This window comes from Anolis carolinensis, chromosome 2, assembly GCF_035594765.1.
Source record: "Anolis carolinensis isolate JA03-04 chromosome 2, rAnoCar3.1.pri, whole genome shotgun sequence".
NCBI lineage: Eukaryota > Metazoa > Chordata > Lepidosauria > Squamata > Dactyloidae > Anolis > Anolis carolinensis.
In genome coordinates, this window is record NC_085842.1 from 100,586,965 (window position 1) to 100,605,353 (window position 18,389).

Genomic DNA, 18,389 nt, shown 5'->3' on the forward strand with positions numbered 1-18,389 from the left:
CCTTTGAACTGGATTATCTTGACTCCACACTGCCATACAATCCACTTCAGTGTGCATTTTATACAGCTGTGTAGAAGGGGCCTCATATAATCCAGTTCTAAACAGGTAATATAAGATTATACAGAAGAGTCTCGCTTATCCAACATAAACAGGCCAGCAGAACGTTGGATAACTGAATATGTTGGATAATAAGAAGGGATTCAGGACAACTCTATTAAACATCACATTTCCTCACGACCCTATCTGCTGCCAAACGGCCATCCATGTCTATGCCAGGCATCCTCAGAGATTATGAGATCTGTTTGAAAACAGACAAGTGGGATGTTTATTTCTATCTCAGCAATGATATCCAGGATGGGACAACTCTTATCTGTCTCAGGCAACTGTGAATGTTTCAATTGGCCACCTTAGTTGCCATTTAATGCCCTTGCACCTTCAAGGCCTGCCTACTTCCTGCTTCGGAAAGGAATCCTTTGTTGGGAGATGTTAGCTGGCCCTCAGTACATCATGTCTGGAATTCCCTGATTGCTCAGTGCTGTTCCTTAGTTAACTGTCCTGATTTCAGATTTTTTTTAATACCGGGAGCCACATTTTGTTCATTCCAGGCAGGCAGGAACCATCCAGGCTTTGAAGCTGCAAGGCTAATCAGTGCCAATTACAACATTCACACTTGCCTAAAGCAGACAACAGTTCTTTCTTCCACCCTGGTCATTCCAGATATATAAACCCCACTTGCTTTCGTTACAACACATTTCACAACCTCTGAGGATGCCTGCCAAACATTTCGAACAGGCAGATCATAGAACTCAGAGCAACCCAATACAAAGACAAACAAAATTAATAAAATAAATACCAAAAATATATAAAAAATTAAAATACAATAATAAAATTAAAAAAACCATAAATATAAATAATATAATCAAATAGTAAAATATAATACATACAAATAATAAAAAACAAATAATAAAACAATAAAAATAAAATACATACAAATACAATAAAAATAATAAAAAACAAAAATAATTAAAAACACTAAAAATTAATACAATAAAATACTATAACAACACAAAATAACTAAAAATAATAAAAGAAAATAATAAAATATAATAAATAAAAAGATAAGTTACAATAAAATTAATTTAAAAATACAAAGGACAGGAAATACTTAAAACAAAAAAGACTGGGAGCAGGAACTTCTAAAACACTTGACCACCTCAAATGGTTAAAACAGACACAGAAGGAAGATTTATAATGAAAATGATAGAATTACAAACAAAGAAAACACTAATTGTAAATACTTATGCTCCTAATAGTGGAAAAGCTCATTTCTTTGAAAATCTTTAGAAAGAGATGAAAGATATTGAGTATATAGTTATGATTTTAATGGGAGACTAAAACTCTATTGTGAATTTCAATATGGATTTTAAAACTATAAAGCCAATTCAAAAACTTAAGGAAAATTGCAAAAAAAAAGTCTGGAATATGGTCGAAGAACTTTCAATCACAGACATCTGGAGGGTCTTACATCCAGAAGAAAAGGACTACAGTGTTCCCTCACTACTTCACTGTTCACTTTTTGTGGATTCGCTGTTTTGTGGTTTTTCAATAACCACTAAAAGACTATTATAAATTATAAAAAATTACAATTTACAGCCTAAGGAAGGGAGGAAGGAGAAGCCAAAGGGAGAAAAAAGGAGCCCAAGTGGCAATGGAAGGAGAAGGAGGCGATTTATCAACACACGACTGATTGATAAAGACTTAAAATAGTCTATAACTACTAAAATAATGTATAAATATTAAAATAAATATAGTGTCCCTACTTCACGGATTTTCACTTATTGCGGGTGCCCCTGGAACCTAACCCCAGCGATAAGTGACGGAACACTGTATACATTATTCACTGAGAGACACATCTCAGAGATTATTTGTGAAATAATCACAAAGATTATTTCAGATCACTGACCAACATTAGAAATTGCAATTCCTAGAAAATAATCTATATGGAGAATTAATGAAGGTCTACTGAATAATCAAGAAATATTTGATAAATGTAAGAAAGAGATTAAAGAATTCTTCCAAATAAATACATATCCAGAAACATCTCCGATAATTTTATGGCACACCAGTAAAGCCTACATGAGAGGAAAATTGATCCAGCTAAATTCAATACATAGAAATGAAAGGTATCAAGAAATGAATGAATTACAGGATAAGATTAAAGAAAAAGAAATACAATTAATAAAAGATTTAACAAATGGAAAACTCCAACAAAAGCTGAAACAACTTTGCCAACATACCTCAACGTTAATGGTGCATCAAATGGAAAAGGCCCTAAAATTTGCAAAGCAGAAATATTTTGAACATGCAAACGAACCAGGGAAATGGCTGGCAAAAAAATTAAAAAGAGACATGCTATATATGTGTGTGTGTGTGTGTGTGTGTGCGTGCTAAAAATCAATGAACAAGAAATAAAGGGAGAACGTAAGATAAAACAGATTTTCCAAAAATACTATCCAAAGCTTTACAAAAAAAGAGAGAAACATCAGAAGAACAAATACAAGAATATCTTCAAAAGCAAAACTTCCCAACCATCTCTGAGGAGGAACAAAAATTGTTAAACAACCCAATAACAACGAAAAAAATGACAATAAATATCAAGGGTTTGAAATTAGATAAGGCACCGGGACCAGATGGCTTCACTGCAATCTATTATAAAGAAGTAGCAGATGAATTTGCTCTACCCCTCCACAAAGTTTTGAATGACATATTTAAAAAACAGATACCAAAAACACGACAAGATGCAAACATTGCATTGATCCTGAAAGAAGATCCCTTACAAATCAAGAACTACAGACCTATTTCGTTGCTGAACACCAATTATAAATTATTTGCTACAATACTGGCAAACAGACTAAAGAATATACCATATATACTTGAATATAAGCTGAGTTTTCAGCCCTTTTTAGGGCTGAACCCCCCCCCCTCGACTTATACTCGAGTGAGGGTCCTGGCGGGCTTATATTCAGGTCGGCTTATACTCGAGTATATACAGTACTGATGGGATGGATATATGAAGATCAAACATGCTTCTTACTTGAAAGACAAATTAGAGAAAATACAAGAGTGATACTCAATTTGATAGTACACTTCCATAAACATAATAAAAAACAAGACGCTCTACTCTTCTTAGATGTACAAAAAAAATTGACAATTTAAGCTGGGAATTTATGAAAGAAATGCTCATGACGATTAAATGTGGACTAAATTTCTTGAATGGGGTGAAGGCAATATATACTAAACAATGTGCAAAAATGCAAATAAATGGCAATTTGACTGAAAGAATTGAAATCCAGAAAGGTGTGAGACAAGGATGTCCATTATGACCACTACTATTTATAATGGCAGTAGAAGTGAGAAGAAACTCCCCACTACTCTTCCAGCAAAACAAAATAAGGCCTCTTTTTTCTCCAAAGAGGCTGATAGTCTGCATTTCCTTGGTGCCCCTTCCAGTGACACTAAAAGTATGATGTTATTTCAGAATTTTAATATTTACTTTTCTTTAAGTCTTGGATTCCATATTTAACTAACAATAAACAGCATGCTGGGTTTTACAATTGGAAGCAAATTAGCACAGCAATAGAAAGATCTAGATGAGACCATGCCAAATCCTCATGAAACTACATGAAATAGATATGAGAGAAGATTTAAACTTAAGCATGGGTATATTGAAGAAGAGAGTTAAAAGGTTCAATTGGCAATGCTTTTCTCCTGGTTTGGCATTGATTTCAATATCCTCAAGTGATAAAATTCTTTACTTGAACCGATAAGGAGAGGGCAAGTAATACTTATTTCTCACTACCAATACAGAAAGTTCACCATCAGTGTGGAAAATGTTTGGGAGATGATCTGGGAGAGCAAGGTGATGATCAAAGAAAATGGAAGTAACCTCCATGGGATAAAACATATGATATACACAATTCAGCTATTCTTGGGCCACTCCACTTATACAAACATCATCATTTGACTGTAATTGCAGACCCACAGGGCAGAAGGGAGGAGACTCACACACTTATCTGTTGCTGCAGGATGAACACAATGTGCTGGACTGAGACAATTCTTTCCAAAGAAGTAAACTATACCGCTTGTCTGTGAAAAACTGTGCATCTAGTCTGGATACAGGTTAACTAGGCCTGGTCACAAATGTTAGTATGAACTGTGTAAGAGCAAAAATATCGCAGAGTACTGGTGTTATTAGGTCCACGCTTCAGACGTTAACAAGGAAGAAAAAAAACTAATGTATTATTTTTACAATAAAGTCTCTTAAAAAGAAGAATCAGCAGAAATTAACATATAGACTATATTAACCACAATATGATATGACAGGCTATAATCCATTGCTTCAATGAATTTTAAGCTTGTGTTGTATAAGATTTCAACCAAGGCAATTTGGTGTTTAGCAAAATCTCACCACACAGTAATTTTATTTCAGATTTAACTCATCACTTTAAATGCTTACTGACATTTAGAGATTAAGCAATGTGATTTGGGAAGGATATTGTGCCCACTATGAGTAATGAGATTTCTTTATGCAAAACTCTACTCTGCCTTATCTCAAGAAACCAAAGTAGCTTTAATAGATATCAAGTCTGAGCACCTCTTTATATACTTCCTGAACTGTTTCTTTCAATCTATCCTTTACCAATACAGTAGGAAGATCTTGCTTAAAAGCAACATAATTTTAGTAGTTTAAATGACAGAATCATTGCATGAACTATCCTTTAGTGCAGGGGTCCTCAAACTAAGGCCCACAGGCTCAATGCAGCCCTCCAAGGCCATTTACCTGCCCCCCTCCCCCGCCCTAAACTTTAGACTTAGGGTTGCCCTAAGTCTGAAACGAATTGAAGGCACACAACAACAATAACAACTCCTCTAATTAACTTGACTATCTCATCAGCCAAAAGCAGGCCCACAGTTCCCATTGCAATTCTAGTAAATTTATGTTGGTCAAAATTGTTCTTCATTTTAAATATTGTATTGTTCTTTCATGTTTTTCACTACAAATAAGATATGTGCAGTGTGTATATGAATTTGTTCATTTTTTTCCAAACTATAGCTTGGCCCCAATAGCCTGAGGGACTGTAATGTTGAGGACTCCTGTTTTAGAGTGAATAATTGTGATGTTCTTTATGTGTATAATAAAACTGTTTTAAAATTTCTTCAGCGCTAAGAGCTAAGGAAAATCAAAGACAAAGCTGGACATTTCAAACTTCACATTTGGCTGAAATGGAAGTAGCAACAGCCATTAAACCATCTGGCTGGCATATGGTGAAGTCCAATGATATAAAATTCCTCTCAGATTAAAATCAGATGAGATTTTAGAACCCATTGCTATATAGACTTAATGAGAAGCAGTTAGCCTCATCATTTAAAAGAAAAATCCAGGTGAAGAAACAGATTTTGATCTAAGGCATAAGCAGACACTAAGTAAACAGTGACTGTTGCTGTGACATTAGCTCTCACTACAAAATTATGTCACCCTTCCTAAACTTTTCCATGTAATAGCCACATATATATCCCATAGGAATAAGAGCTGATATTGCCAGAACACACCATCTCTACCTTTTGGGAGCTTCCTAGAAAATATAAGCAGATACCTCCCAGATCTCAAGTTCTAGTGACATTATGACCAACAATATCAAAAACACTGAAGAGATTAAACAGATTTCAAGGTATCTGTTTTCACAATCACACGAAATACGTCCATATACTGTTTTTTCATAGAGGTGAACATATTTACATGTTATTTACTCAAGCTTTAGCTCTGATCCATGAAATCTTGTGACATAATCACGTGGTAGTCTTCACCATGTTATTACAATCTCCTGTTTCTCTAAAAGTGAATTTACTACAAGACTTATCACACTACTAGACTATTTTGACTCTAAAACAATGGTTAATTTTATGATTTTAAAGAAACTAACACTGAATCAGCAAAAATCACAGACTATGGAATCAAAATTCCAGGGCTGTATCAGACGACTGATACAGTGGAATCTTGGTTTCAGCTGGAATTTGATTCCAGGACTCCCTGTGAAGACCAAAATCAATGGATGCCCAAGTCCCATTACTTACACTAGCATAGTAAAATTGTATCCCTTATATAAAATTGCAAAATCAACATTTGCTCTTTGAGATAGATAGATAGATAGATAGATAGATAGATAGATAGATATATATAAAAAATATTATATTCAGGCTATGAATGGTTGGATCTGTGGATACAGAATCAGTGAACATGGAGGCTGACTATACAAGCTTACTGCAAAAAACAACCAATGAGAGGAAGAGTTGATCCAGAATAGCTCAACAAATCCTTTGGTATCACCAACCCTGAAAAAAGATATCAAAATGAAGAAAACAGATCGATGCTTAAAAACCAATAGCTATTCATAAATGTTATAGGTGCTAGTGTAAGATATATCTGCTTATTTCAATTCAAGCATTAGCAGATCATTCTATATATGACACTGGAAATCCTGTAAATTCAAATACTTACTTCATAATCAATGCTCTTAAACACATTTACACAATTACTTTTTACTTTATATTTCAAATGATTACAAAGTAAAAGTGTCTGATATGTGCCTATTCTTCTATATAGTAAATCTCTAAACTTAGATTCTCAGACGTTTCAATACATTTTAACTACAGCAGGTATATTTCTTAAAACAAACAGGACCGTCCTTCTTAAAAGTCAAATTCCTTACCAACTGGCTATATTAATGCTTCCAAGTTTACACAATATTTACCAGTAACAGTGTGCCAGGAAAATAAGAAAATTTCACGCTGCTGTAGATTTTTCACTCCCTGCCATCAGATTTGCAGTACTCCCAGTCAAATCCACATTGGAAACCACATATGGCTGACCACTAGGAGAGCTGCAAAACAGATTAAGAAAAAGAAAAGAAAATCCAGTTAGACTAGCACTCCACATTTGTGTAAAAAGAGTTGAAATAAATAAGCTTAAAAATCTGAAATACCTCAAGACTTTATTTGCATTAACTTAACAAGACAAACTCTGAAATACCTGATATTTTTATTCCCATCCTCTAAGGTACTTACAATATTTCATCATTTTGATGAAACAAGTCGAATAACTTTCTAAAGAAACAAGAAGACACTCAAGTCCCTGAAAGTAATGGTCACTGACTCCCACCATTTCAAAAAATGACAGTTCAAGAGTTATGTTATAGGCTAGTTTCAGAAGAATTGCAATTTACTTTGAAAAGTCTACTGGAATGGCTAATGAAAAGTTCTTCAATATTTGTCTCACCTTCAGTTCTCAAAAACAGCCACAGTACAGTTTAATGCAATGACCATTTTAACTCATCCACTTAATCCAAACTGTGAATCCATCTGCAAGGTTGTTGCATTGGTCTGTCTGCATAAAATTTTGCCACAGCACAAACATCGGTCTTAGTAGTAGAGAAACAACAAAGCAGATCTTGGAGATAGGAAAAGAAAGAAGGACAATGGGAACAGAAAAAAGAAGAAATCCAAGACCACTGAAAGCTGTCTGGGATAGGAAATGACATAATATTGAGGCTGACATAAGAAATGAGAGAGTGGCTTTAATTTATGATATTTTCAAGTCACTAAAGAAAAAGGGTCAAAAGAAAGATGGAGAAACTGAATTGTAGAGAAAGTGGAAGAGTGTATTTTATACTCAGAAGCATATGTTGGCAGTTGAAGCCAAGATAACAAAAAGTGCAGTGAAAAAAAGAATAGTGGTCAAGAAAATATCTTTATGAGTTAATTAATATTTATTATCTTTTTCATACCTGCAGCATATTTTAGAACACAGGTGTATTCCTCTGGCTCACACTGGCTTAAAAGACTCATACAGTATAAGATTATGCGCACATCCACTTAAATCTATGATACTTGAAAATGAAGAAATTGAATCAAAGAAGCCTCACCACTGCTTTACAGATTAGTCCTTATTACTATCCTCTCCCTACTGAAATGTACTTAATATTTGCTAAAATAGCATGTTCTTCCTTTCAGGATTAATCATAGTTGCTTTGGGATTGCCCATGACCCCAAACCTTGAGCTGATTAGCTTCCACCATATAACAAAATGTATTGCTACTGGGGAATAAGCATGTTGCTAGGCATTCATGATGACAACATATATTATTTCCTTGTCTCGATGTTTTCTTATATAAGCAGAAACAGCCATACTTCCAAGCAAGACATTATAGGAAATTAGGATTGTAAAGCTATGTGCTTCCAGGAAAAACTGCACAAACAGCATGTTCATATTATCTAAACACATATATTCACTGAAAATACAGAGGACCTAAGTTCTACATCTTTGTTTTCTATGGACACAAATATTTTTAATCTTCAAAGAAAATACTGTGACAAGCTACAACCAATAAACATTGTGCTGCATAGTCTAAACACTTCAAATATCCTCTTGGGAAAATTGCTATATCTATCTATCTATCTATCTATCTATAAATGTAATGTGCATAATTAGGTCTGAGTTAACGACAAAACTACTAAGCCAAATCACACCAAACTTGGCCACAAAACTAATCACTTTCCAAGAAGTGACCATAACCCCCCTCCCAAAAAAACCCAGATTGGCCTATATCTATTTTTGATTTCCCTCCTCCCTTTTCAGCCCAAATGGTATGCTCCCCTCTTTCCCCTTTACTCTCCACATTTAACCTGAGGGAGGTGACTGTGTGTACAGCTGATGGGGAAGCCCCATACCTGGAGAAGAGCAAGTAAAGAGAGAGCCAGCTGCCAGAGCTCTCTTGGAGGGGCTTTCTTCCCTCCTCACACACACAGGAACACATAGACCTCCAATTAGAAAGCAAGGGGGGGAAGAGGAGGGAGGGGGGAGGAAGAGCCGGTCTCTCCCTGGCTGCCAGTCAGAAGGGTAGGCCCTGTCCCTTAGGCCCGCCCCTTAGTGTCATAGTAAGAGGATAGGCAGGGTTAATGTCTACACAGACATTAGAAAAACACAAAATATTGCTAAATTCCAGACATGAAACAATCAGGGCTAGCTAACCCCTCCCAACAAAAGATTCCCACAGGGAGGAAGCAGCCAGGCTTTGAAGCTGAAAGGTTATTACATGCTAATCATTCTGGCTAATTGCAGCATTCATACTTGCCTCCAACAGACAAAAAAAAGGAACAACCAGAAATATTGTATATTCACAAGGTTTAGGAAATAACATATACTACCACCAATTCCTCACTACTTTATTCACATACTATTACACTTCGTGTGGCCGGGCCCAACTAGTAACTAGTACAAATTGTACGAAGAGACATACACCACATACCATGTTGCGCAATCTGAAGTGTCCATGCACATAATAGTATACCCGTTTTAATGTGATAATTTACTACTGTATAGGTACATGCTACGGACAAGGGTCACCCTACAATTATACATTGGACTCTCAGTTACCTGGAACTCAAGCAACCAGAACTCTCAAGCAACTGCCAAAAAAATCTAAGAAATAATACTTTGAATAAAAATTAAAATAAAATCAAATTTAGTGGAGCATGGCTGTTTTTATAATACAGTAAAACTGTGTTACATTAAGTTTATCTTTGCCTTATTTTGATTTTAATTTCTGTATTTCAACATTAATATCAAGTCAATACAGTTTATGATATGGTTTAGTATGAGTTACAGTATTAACTCCTCCTCTCGCTCCCACCTCCATCATAAGCGCGGTTGGTGGGGACGGGAGAGAGGGCCTTCTCCGTTGTGCCCCCCCCCCCCGGCTCTGGAGCTCGCTCCCCAGGGAAATCAGGCAAGCTCCCAACCTGGTAGCATTCAGAAAGAGCTTGAAAACCTGGCTCTTTACTCAGGCCTTTGGATAAAGATTGCTCATCCCCATAACAATCTGTATCTGTGTCCATTCCTGTACCGGTTTGCACTTTTTACTTGATATAGACATAGGGTCTATTCCCATCCCAATTTGCACTTCCAAGAATTTGCAGCACTTTATCAGTCACCTCGTGTTTACAATATTTATATGGTGCACCTTACCCAGTCTACTTTTACAACCTCTCTGTTTTAATCCATGTTTTTATTAGTTCTTGTAATTTGGTTTTATTGGCTAATGTTTAAATTTTTATAATTGTGCATGTCTTTTGTCTATTGTTGTGTTTTATATTGCTATTGTTTTTATTCGGGCTTGGCCCCATGTAAGCCGCCCTGAGTCCCCTTTGGGGAGATAGAGGTGGGGTATAAAAATAAAGTTATTATTATTATTATTATTATTATTATTATTATTATTATTATTATTAGTGAAACCTGCTTTAATAGTAATTCTCAAACAACCAGAAACTACACTTATCTGGCATCTAACAATTCTCATGTGTGCCAGTTAACTATGTCTACTGTACTATGTTGTTAGCTGAGTTTCCTCCCAATCACAATTACAGTAGAGTATCACTAATCCAACATAAACGGGCCGGCAGAATGTTGTATAAGTGAATATGTTGGATAATAAGGAGGCATTAAGGAAAAGCCTATTAAACATCAAATTAGGTTATGATTTTACAAATGAAGCACCAAAACATCATGTTATACAACAAATTTAACAGAAAAAGTAGTTCAATGCGCAGTAATGTTACATAGTAATTACTGTATTTACAAATTTAGCACCAAAATATCATGATATATTGAAAACATTGACTACAAAAATGCATTGGATAATCCAGAACGTTGGATAAGCGAGTGTTGGATAAGTGAGACTCTACTGTATTCTACATACAGCTTTAGATACAATAAATTTAATAAATGTATGTGCCTTTAAAAATATTTTGCCATTTAGTGTGCCGTCCAGGAATAAAAAGCAGACAATTGTGTTCACACACACATAAAACTACAAATATACTTTTAAATAAAAATCTGCTCTACTTTCCATAATAATTGAGATAACATGCAACCAAATGCCTTAGCTCTCTACATATTTGGAGCTGCCAGTTCAATTAACAATTCTTCACAACATAATACTGCACTTTATCTTCACGCGAGAAGATATTTTTTATTTCCAAGGGCCATATTTATCATTCATGACATATCAATCCTAAGGTTTTTTAACTGAACTGCATACATTTCATGACAAAAATATTTATTACTTATCTCAGGTGCACAATACTATACAAAAATTTTGAGTGAGCACCTGACTATCTGGTACATTGTCTTGCAAATATGTCCCTCTTAAAGAGTTTGCATCACTACTAATCTTTAATTAGCAGTTATTTCATTGTCCAAGATTGAAGAAATTCAGGACCATTCAACAGCACTGCTGCATGTTCTTGGTCCACTCCCTAATCCCTACCGTGTAAATTCATACTAGTGTTGGGATGCTGCAGGGCTAACTGCTATTCAGATCTTTAAATCAAAGTTATATGGAAGAAACTTCAACAACTTTAGGAGATTACCACTAGAGTAGGGAAAGCACTTGGCAGCCCTCAAGAATCTCTGGTTAATTCTAGAAGAAGAATTCCTACAGCATTAATGAGGTTCCATCCTGCTCACTAATTTAAAATTTCCTTGATGTAAATGTCTGCACAAATCCAAAATGTATACAAAGCTTCTCAGACGTTAGCTTTTTAGAGTTATGACTCCTGTTTGGGACACATTTATAGTTCTCTCTCCTTTCTCTCCCTTTGAGGATTATGTTGCAGATTGAATAATTCAGGATTTTCTCTATTCTGCCAAGGTTAGGTATTGGTTTGATTCTATCAATGCTTTACACTTGGCAATTTTTATTTTGTGTCAAAAACATTGTACAAATAAGTATAAAAACTGATAAAATAGAGTGAGCACAAGCGGCTAAATAATCTTAGACCAAAAACGGGAAACAGCGACCACACTGTCTGTAGTTTTAAACAATTTTTACTCTGTGAATGAGGCAATGTACATGCAGCAATAGATTCCTGGTTTGTATGCACCTTACTACCGGTAGGCCTCGCAAGAGAAAAATGTACATATGATTTTACACTTGGATCAACTTCTACATCTTACTATAAAACAGCACAGGTGAAAACACTTCCTGGAAACAATGGGAATCTAGCCTCCATTTCAGAGTTTGATTTGTTATTACATCTAATTCACATACAAATGTGAATAATTTGTTTTGCAGAATCATTCTGGAAAACAAAAATTATTTTGAAACTCTGAGTGAGTGCAATCACAGTGCCAAATAATGATGAAAGGGGGGCATATTTTTACAAAACAAACTTGCTAGTTCTAGGAGTTTTTGTTCGGAGTGCTTAAAACATCTTCATGTAATTTTCTTTTTCTTTAGAGACAATCTTACTGATCAAGTTTCTAGTTAAAGTCCCCATGATCAACCACAGTTTCCAGGAAAAAGGCCTTGAGTTATCAAGGCTAAACTTGACAAATGTATGTTTAGGCAACAGATTTGGGGGCATAACGATTTCTTGTCAGTTTAGAGTAGAGTATTTTGCAACTGACAAGTCTAATATGCGTATTTTCTTGTTGACTTTAAGGTATCTACACGTGAAATGGAATTTTATACCCAATTAGAATGCAAGAAGTAATAAAACAGTATCTTACTGCTATGATATTAAGAATCTTTTGTAACTTTTGTCTAGCACCACACCTTCGTTTGAAGTAGGTAATGCACAAAGCATTTTAGGCAGAGATTATACTACTGCTATAAGCAAACTTTGTGTTTACTGGGAACTTATGAAATCTTTACCTTTATATAACACTAGCTGTGCCCAGCCACGCGTCACTGTGGCGAAGTATGGTGGTATGGGAAATAAAGTATTGAGGAATTGGTGGTCGTTAAGGTAAAGGGTAAACGTTTTCCCCTGACAGTAAGTCCAGTCATGTCGGCCTCAGGGGGTTGGTGCTCATCTCCATTTCTAAGCCGAAGAGCCAGCGTTGTCTGTAGACTCCTCCAAGGTCATGTGGGATGACTGCATGGAGCAGCGTTACCTTCCCGCCGGAGCAATACCTATTGATGCACTCACATTTGCATGTTTTTGAACTTCTGGGTTGGCAGAAGCTGGGGCTAACAGTGGGGGCTCTCTCCGCTACCCCAGTTCAAACCTGCGGCCTTTTGGTCCAGAAGTTCAGCAGCTCAGCGCTTTAACACGCTGCGCCATCAGGGGATATTATTTCCTAAAGGTTGTGAATATACAATATTTCTGATTGGGTTTTTTTTGTCTGTTGGAGGCAAGTATGAATGCTGCAATTAGGAAAAATGAATAGGATGTAATGGCCTTACAGCTTTAAAGCCTGGCTGTTTCCTCCCTGAGTGAATTTTTTGTTGGGAGGTGTTAGCTGGCCCTGATTGTTTCCTGTCTGGAATTCCCTTGTTTTCAGAGTAGTGTTGTTTGCGATATTTTATGTGCTTCTACTGTCTGTGGCCCTGAGAAAACAGAGGATTTCCCAGACTTTGATGATGGAAATACTTTGTTGGGAGGTGTTAGCTGGCCCTGATTGTTTCCTGTGTGGAATTCCCCTGTTTTCAGAGTGTTGTACTTTATTTAGTGTTCTGATTTTAGAGATGGTATTGTTCTGTTTTTTTTATACCACATTAATTTTTTATATATTCTGATTTTAGTGTTTTTGAATACTTGGAGCCAGATTGTATTCATTTTCACGGTTGACCGCAACACAATAATAATAGTAATGATAGTAATAATAATGACTTTGGTAATACACAGTGCTTCACTCCCTTCTCAGCTTCCTTTCTGGAAGAATGGTTTCTTGGGAGGTGTTAGCTGGCCCTGATTGTTTCCTTTGTGGAATTTCCAATTTCCCTGCTTTCAGACTGTTGGTCTTTATTTACTGGTTTTAGAGATTATATTGTTCTGCACTATTCTATCCCAGTAATTATTTCATATTAAAGTAGAATCAACATTCGCTTATACAATGTTCTGGATTATCCAACGCAGTCTGCCTTTTCATAGTCAATGTTTTTGTAGTCGGTGTTTTAAATTCATTGTGATATTTTAGTGGTAAATTTGTAAATACAGTACAGTAGAGTCTCACTTATCCAACATAAACGGGCTGGCAGAATGTTGGATAAGCGAATATGTTGGATAATAAGGAAGCATTAAGGAAAAGCCTATTAAACATCAAATTAGCTTATGATTTAACAAATGAAGCACCAAAACATGTTAGACAACAAATTTGGCAGAAAAAGTAGTTCAATACGCAGTAATGCTATGTAGTAATTACTGTATTTATGAATTTAGCACCAAAATATCACAATATATTGAAAACATTGACTACAAAAATGTGTTGGATAATCCAGATGGATAAGTGAGACTCTACTGTAATTACTACATAGCATTACTGCGCATGGAACTACTTTTTCTGTCAAATTTGTTGTATAATATGATGTTTTGGTGCTTAATTTGTATAACGATTACCTAATTTGATGTTTAATCGGCTTTTCCTGAATCCCTTCTTATTATCCAACATATTCACTTATCCTGCCGGCCTGTTTATGTTGAATAAGTGAGACTCTACTGTATATTGATAATCTTATATTATCTGCTTAGAACTGGATTATATGAGGCCCCTTCTTCACAGCTGTATAAAATGCACACTGAAGTGGATTATATGGTAGTGTGGAGTCAAGATAATGCAGTGCAAAGCAGATAATATAAGATTATAAATGGGTTATATAGCTGTGTGGAAGGGCCTTGAGTCTACACTGCCATATAATCCAGTGCAAATTAGATAATCTGTGGAAGAAGCCTAAGTGAGGCCTAAATCTGCCTGTCCCCTAACTGAACCCTGGCTGTCCCTTGGCTGAGTTGGTTGCTAGGAGACCAAGTGGGCAGAGATCAGCCCTCTAAACTGGCAGCAATTGGATAAAAACAATTATTGCTCTCCCTCTAATTACGACTTTATTTTTCTTTTCTTTTTGTTGAATCAACCTAGAGGCGTGGATGATGGGTTGTGTTGTCAAATTTCGAGGTTGGGGGCCCTGTAGTTTTGTTGTTTTGTGGGTCGCCGTGATGCCATCACTCATTTATATATATAGAAAGATGCTACATATCAAATGCTTCATTATTAACTCATTTTGTACTATATGAATGCACAGTAGGGCCTAAATACCCTAAGGCACCAGATCCTGTTTAATCTTGGAATCTAAGCATGGTGAGCCCTAGTCCAGTACCTGTATGAAAGTCCCCCAATGGATACCAGGTGCTGTAAGCTATATTTCAAAGGAGGGAACCGACAAAACTATTTCTGAGTATTCTTTGCTTAAGAAAAATCTATTCATGGGAGCATCATAGTTCAACAGGCGACATGAACACGCACACACACACATGCAGTCATATGATGGCTTTGTTGTTAAATGTCTAGCCTTTTTCCCTAGGCAATGAGATTATGACTCAGGTGAGTAAGCAAGTTGCCAGAACTGAGCTCTCAGCTCTAATTCTCTCCTCTGGAAGTTCACTGTGTTTCTGTGCTGAGAGGAGGGAAAGGTCCTCTTTTATTCCCCGTTATTGAATACAAGCAAGCTGCTGCCAACTGCAGGCAGACATAATTTACCACATTTCTATTATGGATTGACAGGAAGTGAATTTCATTCTTCAATGTTCTGTATCATAGAAACTGTGGGCCCTTCCACACAGCCATATAACCCAGAATATCTAGGTAGATAATCCACAATATCTGCTTTGATCTGGATTATCTGTGTCTACACTGCCATTCAGCGTGGATTTTATGCAGTGTGTGGAAAAGCCTAAGAGAGAAGGCAGCTTGCTCTGTTTCTATGTTGGACATACAGGAAACAACATCACTTCCTGTGCATTTAACATAGAAACAGTGAGCTGATGGCAGAGGGATGGAGCTATGCTGTCATCAGTAGTCCTGCTTTCTAATGGGTACACAGTACAGGGCTTTGCTCCCACTTTGTATACTAAGAACATATGATGGGTTGGTGAAGAAGGGATGGAATGCTCCACACTGGTGCCAATGACCCACTTAGTTTCAGGTGCAATAGTTTCCTACATGTCCTTCACAGAAATCAAGATCGGGACTTGTGGGGGAGGAATGGATCACTCCCATCCTCCACTGCCAATCTGCTACATGTCTAAGCAGGTTGCATAGGAGGAAAAATTTCTCCCTCTGTATTCAGCAACAAACAATAGGGCTTTGCTTTTACTTGTCTGCTTCTCAAGAGGGGTTGGCAATGAAGACACAGAATGTTTCGTGTATCTTCCATCAGTTCTAATTATGACATAAAAATAGACAAGTTAAACTTTTTACAGGTAAATAACTTTGAGGGCTAATTTACAAGACTGGTCTAGTATGAATGGCATAAGGGCATCAAATATACTTGTTAATTTATTACTGCCCACTATCAATGTTTTTGCCATATGGCAAAACAACGTATACACAAGATTACAATGGGAGATCTTTTATCTATCTGTGTTTATGAATTTGGTGTAAGTTTTGCACACAAAAACTGAAACCCTTGAGCCCAGTTTGCGCAAAATTAAAATCAGGATAAGTAGACAACAACTCTGGGCACAAATACTAGCTGGAGCATGCTACCACAACCCACATCCTGAACTGCCTCATGTATATGAACATCAAAACAGTGCTTTTAGAAGATTTTCCCAACCCTGATGGCAAGTATTGTTTTTCACAGGAAGGCAACATTGACATTTTTAGCTACCATTACAACATTCTTACTAAAAATATATACTTTATCAACCCAGAGAACCTAATGATGAAAATGAATAATCTTTACTTGTCAATGCATTTATTTTTATATCTCAGTTCTCCCTCAATTATTCAAAGACCCCATACAGCTTGAACTTATCAAGACTGTACTCAAGAGTTCACATGAAAGTGATGTATATTTGTCTCTTTTAAAAAATGAATTGATCCAACCGATTTAGGTGAAAAGGGAAATACAGCTCTCATCTATATTCAGCTGGATCCATTTCAGGACAGTGTGAATAAACCCCTAGAAAAGACTTCATTCCTAGCAGTACCTCCTGAGCCTAGAACCAGTGGGGAGGACACAGGTTGGCTAATTCTGTAAAATGACCTCAGTAGAAACGGTGATATAATGATGGAAACTTCTGAAGGATTTTAAAAAATGCAAGAAACAATAAAATTAGCAGTCAACACATGCAAACCTTCATATTTGCACAAATAATTACCATAAGCATTATTTAATCCCTTTGAATATTATATCGGTTACCATTACATATAAAATACATATAGGAAAATAACCTGAGACACACTTAAAACAGCAGAAACCTTTAACTGTTTGGAACACAATTCAACTATTTTCCCTGGAAGGAATTTGTTAAACATAATTATATTAATACAATATTTTTGTCTAGTTCTCAATAATATTCTTTTCACGATCTATCTTATTTAGAAAATACTGAAAGTCCTGAAAGTACACTGATTTTACTAAGAAATTACAGTACTGTGTTGCAAGTAATGGAACCCAGTGTTTTTCCCTTGCTTTGCGTCACACAAAGAAAAATTATTAAAAAAATTATATTTAGAAAATTATATTTAGAAAAGCACTTTTATGAATAGCTATAATTGTTGGTTAGTCAAAAATTAATTCTGAGTCTACACTGTTAGCAGTCATTTCTCATATAATATTTTTAATTTTCTGGTATGGTCCATAGTCAATCTTGCAATAACATTTAACTTTGAATTTGTTTTAGTGATTTTAAACTGGGAATTTTTAAATGCTATTTATATTTTATCCTGTTTTAATGTTTGTGTAGTTGTATATATTAAATGGATATGCTGATGCTTTTATGCTAAGCTGCTTTGAGTCCCCTTTGCGGGAGATAAAGCAGGGTATAAACAAATATAATTATTATTAATAATAACAACTTTTATTGATAACTCACATTGAAACACACACGCATAATTTCAATATACATAGTTAAGAATTTTTTTGAAAATCCTGAAACTTACAATGTATATCAGGCATGGGCAAACTTCAGACATCCAGGTGTTTTGGACTTCAACTCCCACAATTCCTTACAGCCTACCAGCTGTTGTTTGGTGATGCACCATCATTCTTTGGCAGAGAAGGCTAAAGAGCTTGTAAAGCTTCCATTATTATGATTCTGTAGCCTTTTTCTAGGGTATATGTTTATGTCTGAGACTTTGCTATAAAGCAATGGTTCCCAACCTTTTTTTTTTAACCAGGGACCACTTTGACCTGGAACCACTCTCCAACATTAGTACCAAAAGCATTATGATTTGGTTTGGTTATTTGGGGTGCTGATTCAGAAAATTGCATTGGATAGACCACATCAGCACTAGTTTCTGATACAGAACATATGCCATCCAGTAGTCG

At 35.9% G+C, this 18,389-nt stretch overlaps 1 protein-coding gene across 6 annotated transcripts in view; it reads right to left on the minus strand.

The window, feature by feature from the left end:
• Positions 1–18,389, minus strand: part of cnot6 (CCR4-NOT transcription complex subunit 6) — a 58,921-nt gene that overhangs the window by 37,639 nt on the left and 2,893 nt on the right. For 3 of the 6 annotated variants that reach the window (XM_062970300.1, XM_008104857.3, XM_003217464.4), the window contains exon 2: positions 6,810–6,938. The exons of the other annotated variants lie outside the window; for them this stretch is intronic. The gene's annotated coding sequence lies outside the window, so the exon portion shown is untranslated. The remainder of the gene's footprint in view (positions 1–6,809; positions 6,939–18,389) is intronic. 6 annotated transcript variants of the gene reach the window in all.